Below are 12,409 nucleotides of genomic sequence, written 5' to 3'. Positions count from 1 at the left end.
TACCATGTACATATGGGTGCAACTTGGAAATCGCCCACACAACTGCTAAGCACTCCAAATTAGTTGCTGTCTACCGTTGCTGAGCATTCGACAAGGAGCGGCTAAGATAAATTATGGGCCGCAATTCACCCTGAGGGGCGTATTGAAGGAGTACTGCCCCTAAACCATTGGTTGAAGCATCCGTGCGAATGATAAACGGTTTATGCAGATCCATCAGTGATGTGATTGATCGTTGACCAAAACTAACAAGCACAGTATTCAAAGAAGCACGGTGGTCAAACCAGCATAGTTGTTTGAACAAGCACGATGGTTAATCACGCAATTTCAGGTCCACAATGCAAAAGGAGAATGGGGCTTTTGTGAGGGACAATGTGGACAATGATGTTCTTGAGCAACTTTCATGGAGGAAGTCTTCAAGAGAATCACCTATGATATTCGAGGAGGAACTCTTAGAGAGAATCATGTCATTTGACTACTGTGGACCATACAGAATACACATCTCTCAGATGTAATTGACAAAGTTACGGATGGTCCTATCTAGGATGGTTGGCTGTGACTACTTTTGCATGTATGATCTTTTTAAAGAGCTACAACAGAATCTTGAGGAGAAAAATCTCAACCATCAAAAGCATGCTGATAAAAGAAAAAGTGGGGCAAACAATTTATGCAAGGTGATCTCATACGGGTGTATATCAGAGCAAGGAAAAGTATCTCGATGGGGAGTACAACAAGTCAAAACTACACCATGTAGAGTATTGAAAATGATACGCCCAAACGCGAGTAAGCTGGAAAATTCGTCCCATATTCAATGTAGCAGACGTGTTTCACTACCATGGGGAGAAAGAACTTAGTAATGACCTGCAAGTTGGTCAAGCACATAAAGAAGAGAACCAACATGGCAGTCCTTCAACGAGCAAAGATAAATAACCCTCAACATCAATGAATGTGCTTGAAGAGGATGAAGAAGATGAGGAGAAAAGATTACACACATGCACGCACGTGCTTGCACATGCATGAATAGGTGCACACACGTAATTACGTAAAGTACTTAATCAAAAGGATGGATAAAGACATCAATGAAGGCACTTGGATGTTCAAAAACGAGTTGAAGGATAAAAAATAGCCTCTCCTATGGATAAAGCATCAAGGGAGAAAGAACGGAGCTAGGTTGAGAAAAACCAGATAGCTTGTTTGCAACAATCCATCTCCAATCAGGAGATTGGAATCTTTCAAACAAGGAGAGTTTGATGCAAGAGCATATATGCTCAAGGCAAGCACACTGGTGCTTGGTGGTAAACTAGAGATTAATGAAGCCACTAACCTCATGAAGAGGAAGGACATGTGGCATGCCCAGTTGTATCGTAGAAAAAAAGATGGACACAGTTTATGTCTGGCATTTATCTATGGCGACAAGTGGCCCATCTTGAACTTCTTAGTCCTTTCTATATGTTTACCCTATAGAGAACTTGTTAATTTAAAGTCGGAAATGTTACATGCAACCATAGGATAATAATTCAAAAATAGTCTTGATGGTGATGGAGCCTTGCATATACTTTTCAATGTAGAAACTAATAAAGATTCAACTTGCCATGGCCCAACTCGATTTGTTCACCCACTTTATATCCTTAACTTCCAGGAAATCATAGGTACATGGGGTGCAAACCACACTAACAGTACATAGTAACGATTATGGACTATCAAACAAAGGTGATTAAAGGACCCATGTAACACAGCACATGCATATTACAAAAAGACAAAAGTTTTACATTGATCTTGTGGAAACTTGAAGGGGGGTTGTGATGAGACTAAGTAGGTGGGATATAGAAGAGTTTGGGCAAGAAAAGGCCAGATATTATCATGTTACAGCAGATCAAATTGTGGGTAGGAGACACTTTTTATTTTAGAACCGATTCTCGAAATTACTAGGCCTTTCTGAACTCTACGAGGTTCATGTTGGGTTGCCCTTAAGGATGAACAGAACATGGAGCAGCAATGAACTTTATAGAGATTAGGAAGGCATATGTTATTCATTAGAGGTGGTTGTGAAGGATTGGAAATGCATTTGTATTTCTATATATGCACCGAATGCTTCTAGGGAAAGGGCCACATTGCAATTTTTTCTGTAAGGATGCCTTCAAGGATTGCACTGCCGTATTGGGGGTGACTGGAATGAGGACAAATTCGATAGAAGAAAGGACCGACTGTAAGCACGGCAAGATGCTTGGTTGAATTGTTGATTGAATGGGCTTTGAGGGAGAAGCTAGGTTGAAGAAGTTTGCATGCAACAACAGATAGACATGAGCATTTTCATTTATCCAGAATTGACAGATTTCAGGTTAAGGGTGGTTGGTGGATGGTGGATGAGGGCATTGTTCAAGGATGAGACAACCATGAACACTTCTGTTTCTAATCACTTTCATAGTGTGCGTTTGTTCGGTTGTTTGTCTTGTTTGAGATGGTTAATCACAAGACCTCCATTAAACTTAATGCTAGCCTACCAAAGAATGACAAATTGTGTGTGGGATTCATAAAACGTGGAAAAATGGGCAGAGTGATCTTTCATTGTGAGAGAATTGTAGCATGCACTACAGCCCAGGTGGCCTGTTTGATGAATTTTATAAACACTTTGGTTACTCAAGGATGATTCACGTGATATGGTCAAAGTAGGCATGTTATTAAGGTGAGATTGCGGATGAGGCAAATGCTAGTCGGGGTAAAATTGGTTCCAAAGAAGCCAAACAGGCTTAAGAGGAGTGATTGGTATTTACGAGGTGTTACATAAATCTATGGCCTCAAATCGAGAGTCGATTATGGTAGGGATTGACCTGGATACATGGACTGAATTATATGAGATTACATTCTCAAGGTATTATATGGCATTTGGCTTGGGGAACTCCTTGGGAATAGTGAGAGCTTCATTTTGTCACTGCATCTTCCATAGCTATGTGGAAGGAGATTTTTGCTAAGGTCAACTAGGTACTGGTATCCGTTGGGTTACAGCCCAGTTATTAAGGTGATTAGGAGGATTTGAAAGAAACATGAATGTTATAGAGCAGAAAATAATTTAGGGTAATGTTTTGTCCTTTTGTAACTTTAGTTTAACTTATTGCACCAAAGGCTGGTAAACAAGCTAATCAATTAGAGAAGCAAATTCTTTCCTAGAATCCTGTAACTACTGATTGACTTTTTGGTCACTCACATATGATTATTTTTAGTCTATATATGTGTGTATACATGTATGCATGTATGTAGATACAATGTTTATGCTTCAGGAAATCCATGATAGTCTCTCTCTCTCTCTCTCTCTCTCTCTCTCTTTGACTGAATAATTTCCAATTGTTTTGGGATCAACTTGGGTAGGAGGGAGCTCATGCATGTTACACATCTATAAATAGATAAGTACAAGTGAAGCTCTTGATAATGTACAGAAGTGACGAAGTGTCCATACTGCAACACCAGATGCGTATGCATTTATTGCTCATTGTTTGCTTGTTAAAGTCATTAACTGATCCAATACACACTGCGTGTTGACAATTTCTTACCCTTCCAGTTTGACAGCTGTATATCCTGTCTCGATGGATAATTTAACAGCGTTGAGCAACTGCTGTGTTTTCTTGGCAATGATGAAGTATGAAGAATCTATGGTTTTAGTGCCATTGATTCCCTTCACAAGGAAGGAAAACTTTTGAATCATTAGGCATTCTTGAGGTAGGCTTGTGTGGGCTTGATGAGTAATAATGTTAACATTCCAGCTCGTGTCTAAAGGTCCAAACTGTGCATTCATACATATCTTGAACTGTGCCACATCTTCTTCAAAGGGTACAACAAAGTCTTCCACCTGAAGGGTACCTTTAGTCCCCTGTAATACTAATGACATTGCCATATTTTCCAAGAACGAGCAATGAAAAGTCGCTGTACGTCGATCATTCCACAAGAAACAAGCACCACAGGCCATTATTACTCCTCCATTAAACCTTCCCCAGGAAGGGCAGTGACACTCACTGGAAGCTCATAAGCAGTTGCCCAGAGAAAAGCTCGAGCACAATACCAACCCAGATCACCAAGCACTCCAAGTGCATCGAGCTCAGGTTGCACACGTATGTCCTGTGTGAAAATCGCCCACACAACTGCTAAGCACTCCAAATTAGTTGCTGTATACCATTGCTGAGCATTCGACAAGGAGCGGCTAAGATAAATTATGGGCTGCCATTCACCCTGAGTGTCGTATTGAAGCAATACTGCCCCTAATCCATTGGTTGAAGCATCCATGCAAATGATAAACAGTTTATGCAGATCCATCAGTGATGTGATTGATCGTTGACCAAAACTAACAAGCACAGTATTCAAAGAAGTACGGTGGTCAAACCAGCATAGTTGTTCGAACAAGCACGATGGTTAATCAAGCAATTTCAGGTCCACAATGGAAAAGGAGAATGGGGCTTTTGTGAGGGACAATGTGGACAATGATGTTCTTGAGTGACTTTCATGGAGGAAGTCTTCAAGAGAATCACCGATGATATTCGAGGAGGAACTCTTAGAGAGAATCATGTTTGAGTACTGTGGACCGTACAAAATACACTTCTCTCAGATATAATTGACAAAGTCATGGATGGTCTTATTTAGGATGGTTGGCTGTGACTACTTTTGCATGTATGATCTTTTTAAAGAGGTACTACAGAATCTTGAGGAGAAAAATCTCAACCATCAAAAGCATGCTGATAAAAGAAAAAGTGGGGCAAACAATTTGAGCAAGGTGATCTCATATGGGTGTATATCAGCAAGGAAAAGTATCTCGATGGGGAGTACAAGTGAAAACTACACCATGTAGAGTATTGAAAACGATATGCCCAAATGCGAGTAAGCTGGAAAATTCGTCCCATATTCAATGTAGCAGACGTGTTTCACTACCATGGGGAGAAAGAACTTAGTAATGACCTGCAAGTTGGTCAAGGGCATGAAGAAGAGAAACCAACATGGCAGTCCTTAAACGAGCAAAGATAATTAGCCCTCAACATCAATGAATGTGCTTGAAGAGGATGAAGAAGATGAGGAGAAAAGATTACACACATGCACGCACGTGCTTGCACATGCACGAATAGGCGCACACACGTAATTACATAAAGTACTTAATCAAAAGGATGGATAAAGACATCAATGAAGGCACTTGGATGTTCAAAGAGGAGTTGAAGGATAAAAAATAACCTTTCCTATGGATAAAGCATCAAAGGAGAAAGAACGGAGCTAGGTTGAAAAAAACCAGATGGCTTGTTTGCAACAATCCATCTCCAATCAGGAGATTGGAATCTTTCAAACAAGGAGAGTTTGATGCAAGAGCATATATGCTCAAGGCAAGAACACTTGGTGGTAAACTAGAGATTAATGAAGCCACTAACCTCATGAAGAGGAAGGACATGTGGCATGCCCAGTTGTATCATAGAAAAAAAGATGGACACAATTTCTGTCTGGCATTTATCTATGGCGACAAGTGGCCCATCTTGAACTTCTTAGTCCTCTCTATATGTTTACCCTATAGAGAACTTGTTGATTTAAAGTTGGAAATGTTACATGCAACCATAGGATAATAATTCAAAAATAGTCTTGATGGTGATGGAGCCTTGCATATACTTTTCAATGTAGAAACTAATAAAGATTCAACTTGCCATGGCCCAACTCGATTTGTTCACCCACTTTATATCCTTAACTTCCAGGAAATCGTAGGTACATGGGGTGCAAACCACACTAACAGTACATAGTAACGATTATGGACTATCAAACAAAGGTGATTAAAGGACCCATGCAACACAGCACATGCGTATTATAAAAAGACAAAAGTTTTACATTGATCTTGTGGAAACTTGAAGGGGGGTTGTGATGAGACCAAGTAGGTGGGATATAGAAGAGTTTGGGCAAGAAAAGGCCAGATATTATCATGTTACAGCAGATCAAATTGTGGGTAGGAGACACCTTTTATTTTAGAACGGATTCTCGAAATTACTAGGTCTTTCTGAACTCTACGAGGTTCATGTTGGGTTGCCCTTAAGGATGAACAGAACATGGAGCAGCAATGAACTTTACAGAGATTAGGAAGGCATATGTTATTCATTAGAGGTGGTTGTGAAGGATCGGAAATGCATTTGTATTTCTATGTATGCACCGAATGCTTCTAGGGAAAGGGCCACATTGCAATTTTTCCTGTAAGGATGCCTTCAAGGATTGCACTGCCATATTGGGGGTGACTGGAATGAGGAAAAATTCGATAAAAGAAAGGACCAACTGTAAGTCCGGCAAGATGCTTGGTTAAATTGTTGATTGAATGTATAGGCTTTAAGGAAGAATCTAGGTTGAAGAAGTTTGCATGCAATAACAGATAGACATGAGCATTTTCATTTATCCAGAATTGACAGATTTCAGGTTAAGGGTGGTGGGTGGATGGTGGATGAGGGCATTGTTCAAGGATGAGACAATCATGATCACTTTTGTTTCTAATCACTTTCATAGTGTGCGGTTGTTCGCTTGTTTGCCTTGTTTGAGATGGTTAATCACAAGACCTCCATTAAACTTGATGCTAGCCTACCAAAGAATGACAAATTGTGTGTGGGATTCATAAAACGTGGAAAGATGGGCAGAGTGATCTTTCATTGTGAGAGAATTGTAGCATGCACTACAGCCCAGGTGGCCTGTTAGATGAATTTTATAAACACTTTGGTTACTCAAGGACAATTCATGTGCTATGGTCAAAGTAGGCATGTTATTAAGGTGAGATGGCGGATGAGGCAAATGCTAGTCAGGGTAAAATTGGTTCCAAAGAAGCCAAATAGGCTTAAGACGAGTGATTGGTATTTACGAGGTGTTACATAAATCTATGGCCTCAAATCGAGAGTCGATTATGGTAGGGATTGACCTGGATACATGGACTGAATTATATGAGATAATGTTTTGTCCTTTTGTAACTTTAGTTTAACTTAGTGTACCAAAGGCTGGTAAACAAGCTAATCAATTAGAGAAGCAAATTCTTTCCTAGAATCCTGTAACTACTGATTGACTTTTTTGGCACTCACATATGATTATTTTTAGTCTATATATGTGTGTATACATGTATGCATGTATGTAGATACAATGTTTATGCTTCAGGAAATCCATGATAGTCTCTCTCTCTCTCTCTCTCTCTCTCTCTCTCTTTGACTGAATAATTTCCACTTCTTTTGGGATCAACTTGGGTAGGAGGGCACTCATGCATGTACACATCTATAAATAGATAAGTACAAGTGAAGCTCTTGATAATGTACAGAAGTGACGAAGTGTCCATACTTAAATGCAACACCAGATGCGTATGCATTTATTGCTCATTGTTTGCTTGTTAAAGTCATAAACTGATCCAATACACACTGCAGTGTTGACATTTTCTTACCCTTCCAGTTTGACAGCTGTATATCCTGTCTCGATGGATAATTTAACAGCGTTGAGCAAATGCTGTGTTTTCTTGGCAATCATGAAGTATGAAGAATCTGTGGTTTTAGTGCCATCCTTGATTCCCTTCACAAGGAAGGAAAAGTTTTGAATCATTAGGCATTCTTGACCCACCCCCACCCCCCCCCCCCGCCCTGCACCGCCCACACACCCCTTCCTTTTTCACCCCAGAAACACGTACGCCAGTGCAAATCATTCTCCATGAATCATTCTGTTTAGGTATGTTATGTCAGACAATCTGTTTGACCTACAAGCAATTTCTGCTAAGGCCTGGAAGTACCCAGCTAGCCTAACTTTGGAGAAAGAAAGCCCCAGGTTGATATGAACAGTGGTTAACATCAATACAAGCAATTAAATTTGTTTGTGGTATGGGTAGCCATTTACATTGTATGAGATGCCATCATAAAGGTATGAGCAGTCAAACATTAGCATCCATTAACAGTAAGTACTAGTCAAATTTATTGGCTCTCGTGGCAAAAAATCAACATTGACGATGTCCACCTATAGGGACCTTATCTTCTATATGCATTGCAGTTTAGACAAAAAACGCATGAAATATTGAGGAAAAAGAGATTAACTCTTCTTGTGTGGATAGTTTGTAATACTGTATGGAAAGTTTCCTTGTTTATTGCAGTCCAGCAAGTCAAGGACTTGGATAATTCCAAACAATCCCAAAGAAAGGACGACAGGTAGCAAGGAGGATGTAGCTATAGCAGATATGGGCTGAGATGTAGACACTTGAGAACTAGATCACCTGTCTGTTAATAAGCACTCAAGCAAAAGAAAGAAGGCAATCAACCCTTATAAATGAAAAACATGTGTGGATTGTTAAGTCTTGGGTTCCATGCATGTTACACCTCAGATTCTTCAAGCCTAGAACCTTGATTTTCTCGTTTCAGTCAATGACCCTGCATCTCAGAGCTTCATCATCACGATTCTTCCTATGTAATTTCGACACATTGTGTTGGACATGGAAGCGAGACAAGGCAAGAGAATGGAGCCGAAGCAAGCTGGAAAAGAATTACAATTGTAACAAGCGAAGACTTGCTGTGCAGAAAGATAGATGAATATAAAAGGCAAACTCAAGCATGAGAGACATGAGACATTTACCTAATAGTACACTGCTTTATTTGTACATGGTTGCCAAATCGGCATACAAAACTGTGCTGAGACCACTCCCCTAACTACGACATGCAGGAGATGGAACTATGCTGTGGAAATAGGACGCCCAAAGCTCGCACCTATGCTGGCTGGAAGCGCTGTTGGAGGCTGGGAGCTGAGTCCTGAACTGAGGAAGCTGAGTGAGTGAAAACGGGGGCAGAAGACCCCTTATATAGGGATGGGAACCAGCCAACCTTGGGCCAGCACAACTGACTGGCTGGTTGGTTTTGGCCGACCAGGCTGCTGGCCCTTGCCTATAAAACCAGGCCCTTTTGGACCAATTCAACCAGGCTAGACAGCCAGTTGTCATTGCCACCTCCTATGCTGGCTGGAAGCGCTACTAGAGGCTGGGAGCTGAGTCCTGAACTGAGGAAGCTGAGTGAGTAAAAAGGGGTGGCTGAAAGGCCCCTTATTTAGGCTGGGAACCAGCCAACCTTGGGCCAGCACAACCGACTGGCTGGTCGGTTTTGGCCGACCAGGCTGCTGGCCCTTGCCTATAAAACCAGGCCCTTTTGGGCCATTTCAAGCAGGCTAGAGAGCCAGTTGTCACTGCCACTTGGGCTTGACGGTGCATGTGACAACAAGGCTAGGGTAGTCATACAGACAAAACCCTAGGATGGACCCTAACTAGAGTCAAAAGATGTGTGGTGACTAACTCACTCACAAACTCAACCTCTAACTGAGGTTACGGTTAAAAAACCTTAATAAAACGAAGTGTCCCTAGCCCTTATTACATAACATTGGCGACTGCCTTCGGAAACATAAATATTTCTAACACCCCCCCGCAGTGACAGTGTCACAATGTAAAAGGTAAACATCAATCACCAAATAAATATAAGTTGAAAGCTTTGTGAAAAGCCTCAAACTTTGGACAAGTAATGCTTTGGTGTGGTGCCACATTTTGATGTGTAGGGCAAGAGACCAAGCTGATGTCCCGTGCATGTAGCTGCTCCCTAACATAATGATTATGAATTTCAATGTGTTTTGTGTGAGCATGAAATACAAGATTCTGCACAATGCAATGGCACTATGGCCGTCAGCGAGAATTGTAGTAATTGCAAGCCTCTTGGGGCATTCAATGATGTGATGACCAGGCTTTTTGCAATAAGGGCACTTCCCTTTCTTGAAAGGCATTGTGGCATCCTTTTTATCTTTCCCAATCGCATGTCCAAAACCACTGCTAGAGGCATGCCTTGGCTGAACTTTCCTTTTGCCCTTATTCTTGGCTGAAAAAGCATGCTCCCCACTACGAGAACATGAAGCCATATTCTTTCGCCTCTGCTCCTCCTACAAACAAGAGTGCTACCAACTCTTCAGAAGTGAGACACTTTTGATTCCCTCACGTCAAAAGGTTGAGAGATGTCTGAAAAAAAAAGGTTAAGACTCCAACAATAGTTCAAAGTAGTGGTAACAAGCTGTGAGTCTAGAATGACCTTATCAATATTCAAGAGTTGCTTGCGCAAATCTTGATCCTGGTGACATGGTCCTACATAGAGTCACTCTCATGCATGCGCACAATATCAAGCTCTTTGCTCAAATATGAGACTCCCGCCTCAGTACGAGCTTAATACATATTTTCCAAAATATCCTTGGCAGCTTTAGAAGTCCAGCAGGACCTAACATGAGGGATAATAAACCTCTCCACATTTATGAAATCAAAGATAATGCTTGGGCATCATGTGTATTTCACCTCTTTTGCTCAAGAGTAAGACTTGCAGGTGCTTGCACTTGACCAACTAGAGCAAGGTGTTGTTGCCCTTGCTCTTCCCCCCCCCCCCCCCCCCGCACCACCACTGCAACCCTGAACCCACTCTAGAGGTTTGGCTAACACAAACTGATCCGGCGAGATGGTAATGGCAAGCTTCTTAGCCAAGTGAAAATCCCTCGGAATGGGCTTCATCACCCGTGACATAAACCCATAATTTTTTTGCAACCAAGACATTCCGCATCATAAAACCCCAGAGAGAATAGTTGGTGCCATCCAAACTATTCTCTTGTGCAAGCATCTAAAAGACATCAGTCAAATTCTACTATATGCCATTTCAGCAAAGTTCACGTGTTGTGAATGCTCTGCTCAAGCAATAGACATCACTTCCAAAGCCAATGCTTGGCAAAGGATGCACCTCAAACCTGCAAGAGAAGTCCCATGCTGGGTTATGTACTGCAATCTCGGAATTCTCTCTCAAAAATCATGCAATGCTTGGCTCAACAAGGTATAAACCCTCTGACAGACACCCCTGTTCCGAACCAAACAACAAATCACAAAGCCCAATGTCCTCTCAAGGATGTAAACACGTGATGGGTGAAGATGGGAGTCGACCCGATGCGCAATGAAGGGTGGGAGTGGATTTTGGCTGTATGGTTCAACCAATAGTCCAGGATTCGAGCCTGAAAATAGACCAGCAAGTGCCACAAATAAATAGAGTATAATGCACCCACCCAGTAATAGCCAGTCTAGGCCATGTATAGGACCAAAATAGGTCATGCCTGGAACAGTATTAGGGATCCGCAATAGCCTTTTATTGGTTCAAATCCAGTAAATTAATAGACCAATCTGTGAAAGTGGCTGAAAAAGACCAATCTCTATGAATGGAAGTTATAGATCAGTCTATGAATGGCAGTTACAGACTGGTCTGTGAGATGGCAATTACAAACGCCTTCAGGCCTATGAAAGGAGGCCTTTCCCCTCATTCAAATCCATCAGCTCCAGCAGTAGCAGCAAACTCCCTAGCAGCCAATGCGACAGTACCATCAGCCTCAATGACATCAGTAGCAGAAACGCCTAGTGAAGCTTACAGTCCAGCAGTAGCAACAGGATCAGCCCTCTACAACAGCCCTAACAGTCCCTCTAGCCCCTTCATGTCCCATCCTATCATGGGGTAAGTTTCCCTCTAGCCTCTCCAAACAGCCTGAATCATGTGCAGTCTTCTATAACCTCTGCAGGCCTAACCTTAGTAATACAGATAGTAGTTGGCATAACTATCCGTGCAACGATGATGTGACGCTTTGCATCAAGTGCTCTCTCTCTCTTTCTCTCTCTCACACACACACACACACACACACATGTCTCACTAATGCCTAGGCTTAACATAAACCTAGACCCAAACAATAACCGCAAGTGTTGTCAAAGCCTTTGATTCCCCGCTTCACCATAACCGAGCCTCTGGCTTCCATCATTATACCTAACGTAACATTCCCTTCCCCTTAAGAATGGTTTACGTCCTTGAAAAAAAAATTGGGGACCTCCTCTGGAGATTGCTTACTCTTTCCCATGTTGAACTTTTTTCAGGTCTATCTTTCCACTTAACCAGACATTCTCTCCCTCTCTCTCTCTCTCTCACACACACACACACATACACACACACACACTTTTTTTTTAAAGTGAAATCTTTTATTTCTGTGTGGGAAACCCCAAAAAGAGGTAAAAACCCACCAATAAGTACAAAGAAAAAAATTTACAAGTAAAGCCTCAGAGGAAAACTCATGAGGCAACCAAGTAAAAAGTTACAATATCAAACTGGAGGAGGATCAAACACAACATCCTCCACTTGCAGATTGTTGCTTTGTAAAAATTGATGCAGTGAAGAAACTACACCGTCAATAAAAACCACCTGTGTTTTGCTCTTGTGATTCTTCTTAATATAAGCTGGGAGCTTGAATTTTTGAATCACAGGGTCAAAAACCTGTTGCAACATAGGATGAAAAGACTCCAGAGAAAAAGAAACAGCTGCATCCTGAACAAAAAGAGACTCTGGCACAATCTTCACAAGCATATGAACTG

General features: G+C 41.6%; 1 pseudogene; it reads right to left on the bottom strand.

The window, feature by feature from the left end:
• Positions 1 to 3,538: 3,538 nt before the first annotated feature.
• LOC147890371 (putative oxidoreductase At4g09670 pseudogene) overlaps positions 3,539 to 12,409 on the bottom strand; it is a 31,131-nt pseudogene continuing 22,260 nt past the window's right edge.

This window comes from Dipteris shenzhenensis, chromosome 19 (genome assembly GCF_047967505.1).
Source record: "Dipteris shenzhenensis isolate YYH24624 ecotype China chromosome 19, Dip_SZ_1.0, whole genome shotgun sequence".
NCBI classification, from domain to species: Eukaryota; Viridiplantae; Streptophyta; class Polypodiopsida; order Gleicheniales; family Dipteridaceae; genus Dipteris; species Dipteris shenzhenensis.
Note: the sequence above shows the minus strand (reverse complement) of the source record. Positions and strands in the feature narration are given on the sequence as shown.